Source organism: Lonchura striata, chromosome 16, assembly GCF_046129695.1.
Source record: "Lonchura striata isolate bLonStr1 chromosome 16, bLonStr1.mat, whole genome shotgun sequence".
Classification (NCBI taxonomy): Eukaryota; Metazoa; Chordata; class Aves; order Passeriformes; family Estrildidae; genus Lonchura; species Lonchura striata.
The window spans coordinates 8,772,920-8,785,050 of NC_134618.1; positions in this window are offsets into that span (position 1 = coordinate 8,772,920).

A 12,131-nucleotide genomic window follows, 5' to 3' on the forward strand; every position below is an offset into this window, starting at 1 on the left:
GTTTAATATAAAGATGAAAATGCAAGAATCTCAATCAGAATTATATGTGCCTTACACTAAATCCTGAAAAGATAAATAATAAGACTTACTTTTATAAATCTCCACCAAGAACTGGTCCTGTGTTATTTGTGTTAATAAGGTGACCTGGGGAATACAAAAAATAGATGAAAGGTAGGTGGCACTTTCTGATTTTATCTCTATGTAGTTCTTGAGGGAAAGCATCCACTTCTCATGCTGAATGAAAGTCTATTTGCTTCACACAGTGAGCAATTGCTTATGAATGCTTTTGAGTATTACTCACTATCTGAATAATATCTGAATTCAGTGCCTGAAGAAGGTTTTTTTGAAAGGGTTTTATGTGTCTTACATTAGAAAAACTACTTTTTTAAGAATAGTAGGAAACAATGAAGTCCCAAAGTTTTACTGCTTGACTAATTCTGGAGCATAAGTCCTTTTGTAAATACTGGACTAAATACACAACAGGTTTTCTGTTGGTAGGCTGCTTTAATGTATTTTACAATGCCCTTTATTGATGCCTTGTTTTCTCACATGGCTCTTTCTGAGGAGCATTATAGACAATCAGTCAGCTTTATATGTTTCAAAATTGCTCCTGATGCCTTTCTTTCACACTAAAAAGCCTCTGTAGTACATTATACCACTTTACAAATGGGAATTTCACACTTTGTTCTTTATGTACATACATAAATTGCTTTCATTTGTTTATGCCAGTGGCTTCCATGCTGGAATTGTGTGACTGCTGAATAAACAACTTTTCTCCCTGAATTACTTTTTTTCATGCTATTCATGTCTGCTGCCAGACAGTACAGAGTGTATGTAACCAAAGTGAGGTGTGCTTATCCTCAGAGCATGAGCTGATTCTTAAAAACTCCTTGGAAATCGCTTGGAATTCCTTTACAAAATTATCTAATGAAGGGGAAATATGTTTGCACAGATTCCACCAGTGGAAGTCAATGCCTTTTTTCTCAGGCACAATTTTGTTACAAAAAAGAATAGTGAAAGTTGTTTGTTTTCATTCCCATCCTTTTTGACTAATGAAACCTCTGATCTGCAAACAAGGGAACATCACCTAAGCAACAATTGTGGCTCTTCCCCACTTAACCATTTCCAGTTAAATGTTCCTGGATTGTTCAAGCTTACTCTCACTTGTGTTTCAGAATACATTAGGTCAAAACTAGACTCCTTACCATCCATGAAAATTTGCTGTTTCTGTGAGAATCAGAAGGAACATTAGCATATAAGTCCATAATGAACATACTCTTGAAGGTATGGAGTTGGAATTACCTTATTTTACAAACGTTGAGTTCTATGTCATCGTTTCCATGGCTTTCCCACCCAATATCCTTTTCCCTCCTTTCCCAGCTGTGTGCAGCTGTAGCCCATGGCAGTGTCTCTCCAACTCACTGTACAGGTGTAAGTCCATTTCTGAGTTCTTGCACTACCACGAAGAGAGAGCACCATGCAAACATCTGTCTGCTACCAGCCTTCCTTTCCAAGAATATAGTAACAACAACCTTTTCAGGTTCCTTGCAGAACAGGTATCCTTGAGATGACTTGCCAGCTGCCAGCCAGCAAGCACCGTGTGTGCTGTGTGCCCTGCTCAGCCAGCCAGCAGCCCAGACAAGTTGCTTTCCAAGCTGTGTAACACCAGGCTGAAACAGAGGAAAATGTGAGTACAGTATATACAAACATAACAGAGCAAGAAAAGCATTAGCTAATAGCCAGTTCCAAAATGATCAGCTGGCATCTATGTTTGCCAGACATAGAGAAATATGGAAATAGGAAAATAAACTTTGACTCTGGGAAACATTTTGAACATCAGAATAAACCAGTTGCATGGTCCAAGCTACAGGCAAAAGGAAGATAACAAATAGGAAACAAAGAGAACTTGGAGACCAAGAGTCACAGCAACCAAAGAGTCACCTTTAGACAAAGCAGTGTCTGGTTTTACCTGTGGAGAGGAGCTATAGCCTCAGCCCATGGATTGAGTTTCCGGGGTGTTTGTCATCAGAATGTGGCATATCTGGAGAAACCAAGTACTGGGAATCCTTCCCAATGTCTCTCAATGGAAGGTACAGTTAATCTATGGTGGCATTGAGTTTAAAATACTGTGTACTACATTACAGCCTCAATTAACCCACCTTTAATGGGAAAATTATCACGGTTTATCCCTTGCTTATAGCTAATAGAACATTGTAACTTGAACTGTTCATAGGATTATCCTTTGTTATAATGTCAAACTCAGAACCATTTAATACACTAAAATCTAAAAAAATATGTGCAGCCACAAAGAAGCAATTCTGTGTTCTCCAGTGCACTGGCAAACTTTGTAATTTGGATTTACTAAAACTGCATACCCACACAAATGCACAATTTGTTTCAGTTTAGCAATTTTGGATATTCAGTTCTTTGATATGGATATAGAAAATATGCTTATATGTGAGGGAATCTTATTAGTCGAGTATTATACTGACTGCGGGTCAACACTGGATTTGGATGGCATTTGGTATATGCATGCTACCTGGTCTATGCTTTCCTTTCTTTCCTGGTTTATACTTTGCTCAAATTAAACAACAACAGAGGAAGGTTTTTATGTATCTGCATGAAGGAGTCATCTAAATCTCATACAAAGGAAAGCCTCACAGACTTCACAGAATCCCTGACCTTTCCCTCACATCTGCTCTCCTCTTCCTATGCATCCGTGTGTGCAGAGGCAGAAGATTTACAAGGCAGGAAAACAGAGTTCTACGAGTCCTTCATCCTGGGTCACATCCCCGCTTCAACAAGATACCATTCAACCTGAGACTAAACCTGTTTCCAGGGGCCATGGGAACAGTTACATAACAGTTGAACAGTTGAAACACAAATATAAAAAATTTTACAAATCAAAGCAAAGGTAAATTGTTAACTGTTTATTTTTTTAAATTACTTTTCACAATAGCTTATCTTGAACTAAATACTATAAAACTACAACTTTACCATTACCGTTTATCCATTAGTTCATATAGGTAACTTCTTTAGTATCCTTTTACTCTAAATAATTTTTGTAAATAACTGTTGCCATTTCATTTTCTTAATGTTGCAATTAAGGATTTTTCAAACTATTCCTGATGGCATAGTCAAAATATACTACACAGGTTTTTTTTACTTCTCTGAGTACAAAACATCAGTGTGATAATTGTAGGATGCTATACATTGAAGACAACCTAAAAATCTAAACACGTCAGATGTGCTCCCTCTTCTTGTCCTTATAAAAATGCTTAAAATTCCCTCACGTTCCAGCTCAGTTACATCTAAATGGAACATTACATTCTGTTTAGAATATGTAAAATAAGATGATAAGTCATAATGCAAAATCCAATCCCAACTTAATCTGGTGGTAATAGAAAACTGCTTTTATCCCCTTCATCACAAAGACATGCTATGTGCCTTCACAGTGTTACAATTTTACAGCTACAGATGAATCCGAATTTAATATAAAATGTTAATCAGAAAGAAAACTGTTATGGTCTATGCAGTAATAAAGACTGACCCTGGTTCTTCATGAGGTTTTTTATAGAACTGCTCCCTGCAGAAGATATCCAATGGCAGGAGGGTTCTGGAATTCAGAGCCAATAAAGAGCACAGAGAAGTTGAATAATCCCTCTGTAACTGTGTTGGACCTTACGCAGCTTGCGGACTTTTTCCCCCTATAAATTGACTCTCTTACTCATCTTATTCTATTTCAGTAAATCAAGGGATGACTCATAGAAAATCAGAATCCAGGCACAACAAAGATACCATATAACAAGTCATTTAGTTTATACTAAGAATGTTGGCAAACATATATGTATACATGCTGACTGCTCCCCTGAGCATTCACTGAAGCTTTTACTGATGGATAATCTCATTTTACCTTAATCAATTGCACTGTGACATTAGATTTTAAAATAGGCAAGTTTGCTTATGGTAATAATGTTGTACAGCTGACTCGAGAATAGTTATTAAGGCTAAAATTGTAATTAAAGATACATGCCGATTGCCCAATTTACTTGTGCTTCTTAAGAACTCTTTATTACTCATTTAAATAATGTTTTCAGACAGATTAAATTAATAACACCATTTCTTTATATGCCAGGCATGTTCAGAAAAATTAACAACTGGATTTTAGTTCTGAATCCAGCATTTGAATAAGCTGGGAGAAGCACTAAATTAAAAAATGAAAGTTGACAGGGCTCAGCTGTCATCTGGCTGACATCTCCTGTCCACATCATGACCACAAAGCTGAAATGGGTTTGGATTTCTTCTGCTGTTTTTTGTCTGGTCCTGCTCAGATGTAACAGTGGCATTTCTGAGCAATAACCAAAAAACTGTATTATGAGAATCCAGAGACATGGTGCAATGTGTTGTAAGAGGCTGTCTGAAGACCCTCACTCATTTGTCTGCTGATTGCCATGAGAAGGAAAAACGCCCCCGCTGCAGTTCCGGCTTGGAGAAGGCAGCAGTGCAGGTGCAGCCACTGCACCGTCATGCCAGCTGTTCCCAACGAGGCCCGGCAAGAACTTGGCAAGGACTTGGCAAGGACCCAGCACGGACCCAGCACAGGGAGGCTGCTGCAGTGCCTACTTCACTCTCCACCTTAAAAGCCCAATGAACTGCTGGAGTGACCCTGGTGGTCTCTCACTGAAGACCCCTCATCCACATCATTACCACCGTGACAGACAGAGATCAAGAACCCTCTCCCCAAGGACTGAGACTGAGACCCCTACCACAGGGAATGGGGGGAGAATGATGGTGTGACCACTATTGACATGACCTGTTCTTCTCCAGTAACTCCAATAGACTTATTCTTCATTGTGTTCATCCTGCTTTGGTGACTCACCTGCTTCCCCCACAGCAATTTCAATAGACTCTTATTGTTCTACATGTTCCCCCCTTTTTCCTCTGTGGACTACAACTGGACCTCTGGGTTGGGTAGGACCTTGGAGACTCTCCCCAACACAAGACGGATCCCCATTGTCAGGACCAGTGAGGATCTCACCTGTGTTGGTAGCTATTCCCATCCCCCTCTTCTCTCTCTCCCTCTCTATCCTTCTTATTTCCTTTCTGACCCAAGTATTACATTTATTTTTTTGGCCCCTAATAAAGGTGCATTTGTTGTGATTAAACTGATAGTCCCCTGCCCCAGGCCCCTGAACACAAACAATGCCACTTTTCCCTGGGAAATAAAACTCACCAGTTCAGGTTCCTAATGTCAGTTTGTAGGGTTCCGTTGGGACAGTCAGGACAAACAAAAGTTTGAGGTGGGGGCAGCTTGTCTCTGGGACACATCCTTTGCTGTTCACATTTTTTGCAGGCAGCCACCCCCTGTTTGTCTTTTGCACTTTGGGATTGGCTAATGAACCATCACCACATCCCGCTAGAAATGGATCGTGACGTACGGCAGAAGGTAAGACTGCTTTTGCTTGTGCTCTTCAGCATGTTGCATATTAGTAAGATGTAACAGAATTTATATGAACTTCATAGCACACAGTAAGTGACAATTTCTCCATGTGGCATTGCACTCCAACCTGGCTGGTGAGTTTACATAAATTCTAAAGCCTCTCTCATTGTATGTCAGGGCCTGCAGCAGAGATCTTTGTGAAAGATAGCAGACAGGGTAACCTTCTGTTTTAAGCTGAATGTTTCATATTCTTTCTCTCATTTCTCTGTTATAAAAGTACAGCCCTAAAGCCCTTGCAGCCCAGACACTCCAGATTAAAGACTAAAAGCCTGTAGCCCTTGGATGTTGCAACAAGTGGATCAAACATTCAAAACCAATCTCTGGACTTGGCAATGCTTGAGTTCATTCTAGTTTGTCTTCGACTTTTCTATTCTATTCTGCTTAGGAAGTTCTTAAACTGGTCTTATAAATGCACTCTCTGAGTACATTTCTGAATCATGTTCTGATTTTGTCCTGTTCCCTCAAAATAACTGATCCATGCTGTAGCTTTTTGTTTGGGGATTTGGTTTATCTTAGAAAGAGTTGTTTGTACTTTAAGGTTCTAGACCTACATCAGAAATCACAGAGATTTTTGACACTACAGTTTTGGTCTGAACTCCAAGAATTATGAGTCTCTGCTCTTCCCAGGATTACAGGAAGGAGTGTTTAGGATCATATCCTTTGCTTCTGAGCTTGTGCCCTGAGCATTGGTATGCTTTTAGAATTGCCTTCTTACAGTGCATGCAAGTTATTCTCATTCCTCTTATTTTTTCTAAGAGAAGGAATAAATGTCTTACATCTGTCATTAAAACACTCTGGGGAGGTTTTTGTCCACCTTATGGACAACATCACACACTATCAAATACTTCTTAAATGGGCAGAGACCCCTTCCTTTTGAAAATGTTATAAAACCAACTTCAGCCTGGATGCAATTGCAAGGTTTCACAGAACCCTTCGTCTTGAGCAGCAATCAGAGAGCTGCTTCCACTTTACCGACCATATTATTTCAAGTATTAACACCTCTAATATCACTGCCCTCTCTCCTCGTGGCCTGCCCCTTATACACAGACTGAAAGTGGGTCAAGGACACATCGAAGAATTACAATTATAATCAGTGTATGAGTCAAAAATCCAGAGCACCACTTAATCTAGATGTCATTTGACACAGTAAATTACAGTCAATGTATAAACAAATAAATAAAATGCCCAAGTGTGTGACTGAATTTCCTGCTTTAGCACAGATAGGCCATGAGCAGAGTGAATTTCTAATTAAGAGAGAATTGCTATGGTAACCAGAGGTGGTCACAGATAATTGGGTGTGAAACCCCAAGAGGCTTCATGACAGAGGTGTCTGCATATACTATCCAAACATTTTTTATTTCTTAAATAGAACTGCATTGTCAGGTCAAACAATATTTTTTGTATTTTAGATGCCTTCTTTTTGAGCAACTGAAGCTCAGCTCGTAAGGGGTCTCTGTTCTTTAAATGCCATCAGAACAGTCCATGTGCAAAGACAAACTGGAGTGAGGATTCTCAGCCTTAACTTACTCTCAGTGGTGGGTTAGGAAGGAGGTGTTTGATACGTGTTTGCTGTTTGCTGTGGGACAGAGAAGGGAGATGGCTGCCTGTGCTGACAAAACAGCAATCAGGGACAAAGGGACACTGCTCCTCACAATGGGACTGTGCACACTGTCCAGCCCCTCAACTGTCTTGATACTGCATTGTCTTAGTTAAAACAATTATTATTTAAAGTGGGTATTTTGTTATCACAATTCATGGGAGAGCAAAGGGATAATCACAGAAACTGAATTATTCTGTGCAACTCAGACCAGTCTGATCAGAGCAGAGGGGATGCTTAAAACTCACATCAGCACAGTAACACCTGCATCAGCAACCCATTGTGATTAAACAAATTTTTAAATTTTTAACAATTATTTACCAACTTAAGCACTTTCTTTTAGATAGCTTTGAGTGTTATCTTAGCTACTTAGATATTCATTATCTACGTAATAAACTATATGTTATCTGTATAATGAACCTTGATGAAGATTAAAGGAAAATCTCATTATTTCCAATACTTGTTCTGGCACAAGAATTCTAAGATTTGTATTTAAATCCATTCTGGAACATGTGGATATGAATGAAAGGTCAGCTCTTTGCTTTGCAAATCCCCATTTCTCTGTACCAGCTCTGCTTAAAGGGCACAGAGCTACTTCAGAGCATCTAGTATTCCTCTGGTCTGAAGGAGCCTTGTGAATTTGCAGGACAGGATAAATTCAGAAATAGATAGGATAAATAGATCAACTCCTGCAGACTTCCACTACTGCTGCAACTCAGAGAAGTTTTGAAACTCACTTCTTTTGAGACCTTTAGCATATTTTAATTTCCCGTATATTGATGGTGGTTCTCAAGGTGCATTGGTGCATTGCATTGGACAGTTTCTCTGTAATCAAGGAGTCAATTAACAAGCCTTAAGACATTTTCATGTCCCTGTTATCAGCAAAAACAAGATCATACCTGTTCTGCATCTTTAAAGGAGGTAGTGGGTTATTAGTCTCCCTGCATATCTGAAAAGGCTGCTCAGCCACTCTGAAGGTGCAATCTGTAAACACAGTAGGGCATTAAAGCCATCAGGAATTATCTGACAGAAAAATTATCAAAGGTAGTCAGAGCTCTTAGTCTGCACTGATAGTACCAGTCTAGCTGTGTTCTGCTGTTTCTGCATTTCCCATTAATTACACCTCAGCAGGAGTTCTGCATGCAGCAGTGTGGTCAAAGACATTTTCAATCCCTAAGGAGAATCAGACTATCATAGTGTACCTTCTGTCACACAGGGAGGAGAACCCTGCCCATGCTGATTAAGTACAGCAGTTGACAGCAGATGTTATTTGTTAATTACTGACATATCCAAAGGGTCCTATGGCTTGGCAGACTTGGTAACAGATCCATTACCCACTTTGTTTTATCTCATTATTGAACATATGGTGTAAAATTTTAAACATTTTTTTAATGCATTCCTACATTGAATTCCTCACTCAGTTCTTGCGTTGCTTCTTGATGGGTCAGAACATGTGCTTTCTTTTATTTTCCTTTTTTCTAGTATCCAATTACCTTGTATTTTCAACTGCTCAGAGGTACTGATGTATCTCATCTGCCAGTTCACACTTTTTTTCACCTCTGAAAAATATCAACCAGATGGTTTCCAAAAATGACAATTATATCTAATGCATTGTTTGAAATTAAAATAACACTGCAAAAATGCCTCTCATGTTTTTAACTGCTTGAAGCCATACGTGTCACTTTGGGTACACAAAGAATTGTGTGTTCCATCACTGTATTAGACAAAAGCCCACTGAGAATTTGAGCTGCTTCAAGATAAAGCTGAGTGAGTAGCTAAATTACATGCTACTAAGTATTAATGTGTATCTAAAGCTCTCTGAAAAGCAGATCCTTCAAACTGCTCAGCAGCTCAGATATAAAGGACATTATTTTTTTATTTAGTCTTGCAGTTAAGAAATATACTTGCTTGTGTACTCCAGTGGAAACAAGGTATATTTCCAATGACAGACATCTGAGGTGTTGCCTGCTTTGATTTGTAGCTGGAATATTACTTAACTATATTAAATTATGTTTGATTTTGTACTTTTCTATAAACCTATCTTCTCTCTTTGGAAGGCACCTGAAAATTTTCTTAGGAACAGCATGGCCAGCAGAACCAGGGCAGTGACTGTCCCGCTGTCCCAGGCTCTGCTGAGGCCACACCTCGAGTCCTGTGTCCAGTTCTGGGCCCCTCATGACAAGAACTGGACATGGGGGAGCTCAGCCTGTGGAAAAGGAGGCTCAGGAGGGACTTTCTCCCTCTCCCCAGCTACCTGGAAGGAGGGTGCAGCCAGGTGGGGGTTGGCCTCCCAGGTAACAGAAGGACGGGAAATGGCTTCAAGTTGTCCCAAGGAAGATTTAGATTGGATATTAGGAATAATTGCTTCACCAAAAGGGCTGTCAGGTCCTAGCACAGCTGCCCAGGGAAGGGGCAGGCTCACCATCCCTGGAGGGATTTAAAAGTTGTGTGCACTTGATGATGCCTTGAGAAGGCTAGACAGAGTTAAAGAATAAAGTAGGGATTTATTAAAAGGCCTCCATGGATCCACCTTGGGCAGCACCAGAGCTCAGCCAGGGCTGCACCCAAGATGAACCAAAATGGTCCCGAAATGGATGACCAGTCACGAGGTCTCACACTTTTATAGGTTCTGCTCCATTTGCATATTGAAGTTAATTGTCCAACTACAGCCTCAGGTTATGAAGTCCCACCCTTCTTATTTTTCTCTCTCCAGTCCACCGTTGTTTATTCTCTTGTGCCTGAAATTTGGATTGGTTGTCCTTGGTCCCAAGCTAGAAAAGGAATTGTTTTGTCTACCCACTCTGTGAAGAGAGCTCACCAACACTTAATATGAAGTTCAGAATTACACACCAAAGCAGAACCGAATCTGAGAAATACAAAAGCTAAAACTTAAGGCATCACATATGGCACTTAGGGATATGGGGTAATGAGGGATTTGGCAGTGCTGGGGGAACAGTTGGATTTGATGATCTTAGAGGTGTTTTTCAACCTGAATGATTCAATGATTCTATATAAAATTGGGAATGTTAAACATAATTTAATTTCCAACTAGAAACTGAAATATAGAAACTGTCAGTGTAACTGGCACATGTTGAAGTGTCTTCCTTCATGGATGATTTAACACCTGAAAAAATAGGGAATACAATTAAGAAAAAGCAAAATACTTAGAAAAATTAGGCATTTAAAAATAGTATTAACCTGATTAAATCATTTCTTGCTGTATTCAATTAATCTGTAAATATTTTTCAGAGATTGAAGCTATATAATAGCAATGTGAAATCTATTTTATAATAGCAATAATTCCCAAATAAAGACATTGGTTTTGACAGCTCTGGCAGATGTTAGTTGGAATTATTAAAAACAGGTTTTTGTCATGCAAAGTTCCACAGAATCACAGAATATTCTGAGTTGGAAGGAATCCACAAAGATCATGGAGTCCAGCTCTGAAGTGAATGGCCCATACAGGGATCAAGCCCAAGAAAAGGATGGCATAGAACTCACACAGAGTAAAACAAACCCTTGATGTACCTCAGCTGATTCTGAACAACATGCAGCACAGGAATAAAATTAATCATGAAAATATTCTTAATAGGAAAATGGACTACTTAAAATTTAAAATCAGAGATGAATCCCTATGCAAGGGTGAATTTATCAGCCATGAATTCTAGAAAACTGGGGAAGGGCAGATCTAAGTGATACAATGGAGAATCCAAAAATATTACAAACTCAGCATAAGCAGGCGTAAAAAGTGAATCTCCAAGCATACACATCTGCTTCCCACAGAAAGAGCAAGCCTGAAGTGTCACAGGCTTAGTATTTTTAACAAAGTGCAAATGCAGAGGCTCACCCAGAGCACAACAGTTTGCTCAGCACGAAGCTCGGAAGGCAGGACATCTGTTAATGAGGGGCCCACATGACTGAACCAATTACAAGCTGCATATGAGTAAGGCTAGAAGGTGACAATAAAAATAAAGACATTTAGCAATGGCAGTGTGTGGCATAAGGTATATGCACTTGCTGAGCATCTTTAAAATACTGGGAAATTAAGAAATGTTGGAAATGGCATGGATATTGTTGAATTGGAAATAAATAAAAGTAGGTTATCACTTGGTTATTAGAAATCTCACATAATAAAAGCCTGCTGTCCCAGTGCAGGTCAAAAAATGGCAAGAATAATTCAGAAAATAGGCATGACACAGACACACAATCTGCATGATGATTTTCTAGAACAAAATCAAGCACGACTTGCAATATATCAAAATGTCAGCTATCTATTTTAATTTTGGGAATACAGTAAATTCACTTACAATACTTAAAAGGTCATTCAGAAAGACTGAAGTGCAGTAGCAAAAATCTTACTCTAACATTATCTTAAAAATATCTTTGCTCTTTCTTCTGACAGATCGTTTGTACAAAGTACTTTCCTTATTTCCTTAAAATTTTTAGGGAAATAAAAAAAAATAAGAAGAAGCAGTAAATCCTCCAGTGGTCCTTTCCTGAAAAGAAAAACTTTAAACTCTGTAGGCCCATGTAGAAGTGCCAAGCTGTTACAATTTGCCAAATGCAGCCTGAAGTTTTGCCTGGATGCACAGAAAGATCAGTAGTCCCTTCAAATGAACTCGCTCTTCCCTGGATTTTAGAGGTGGCGACTCAGCAGCAGCATCCCAGCAGCTGCACAAGGCAGTGGAATCCAGCACATAAAGGGTTACAGCATCAACCCTGTGCCTTCCAGCCTTCTCCAGCCCAGGGCTGGGATCTGCTTGTCCCTCCACTATTGATCAGATTTTACCCTTCCCATGCAGTTCCAAGGCTCAGACGTGCTGGTGGGCAGGAAATAAAGCTCAGGTGGCCAAAAAAGTCCCCCTGGGGACAGACACCAAGAGTTCTGCAGAGCTGAAACTCCACCCCTGGTACAGGGAGATCTCGAGTCCATCCAGTCCCACAGCCTGGGACTATTTGTGTTCTAGTACCTCAAGCAGACAGAAAAGAAAAAAAAAAAAACAACTTTGCCTGAAACTATTAATTTAAAGTTTA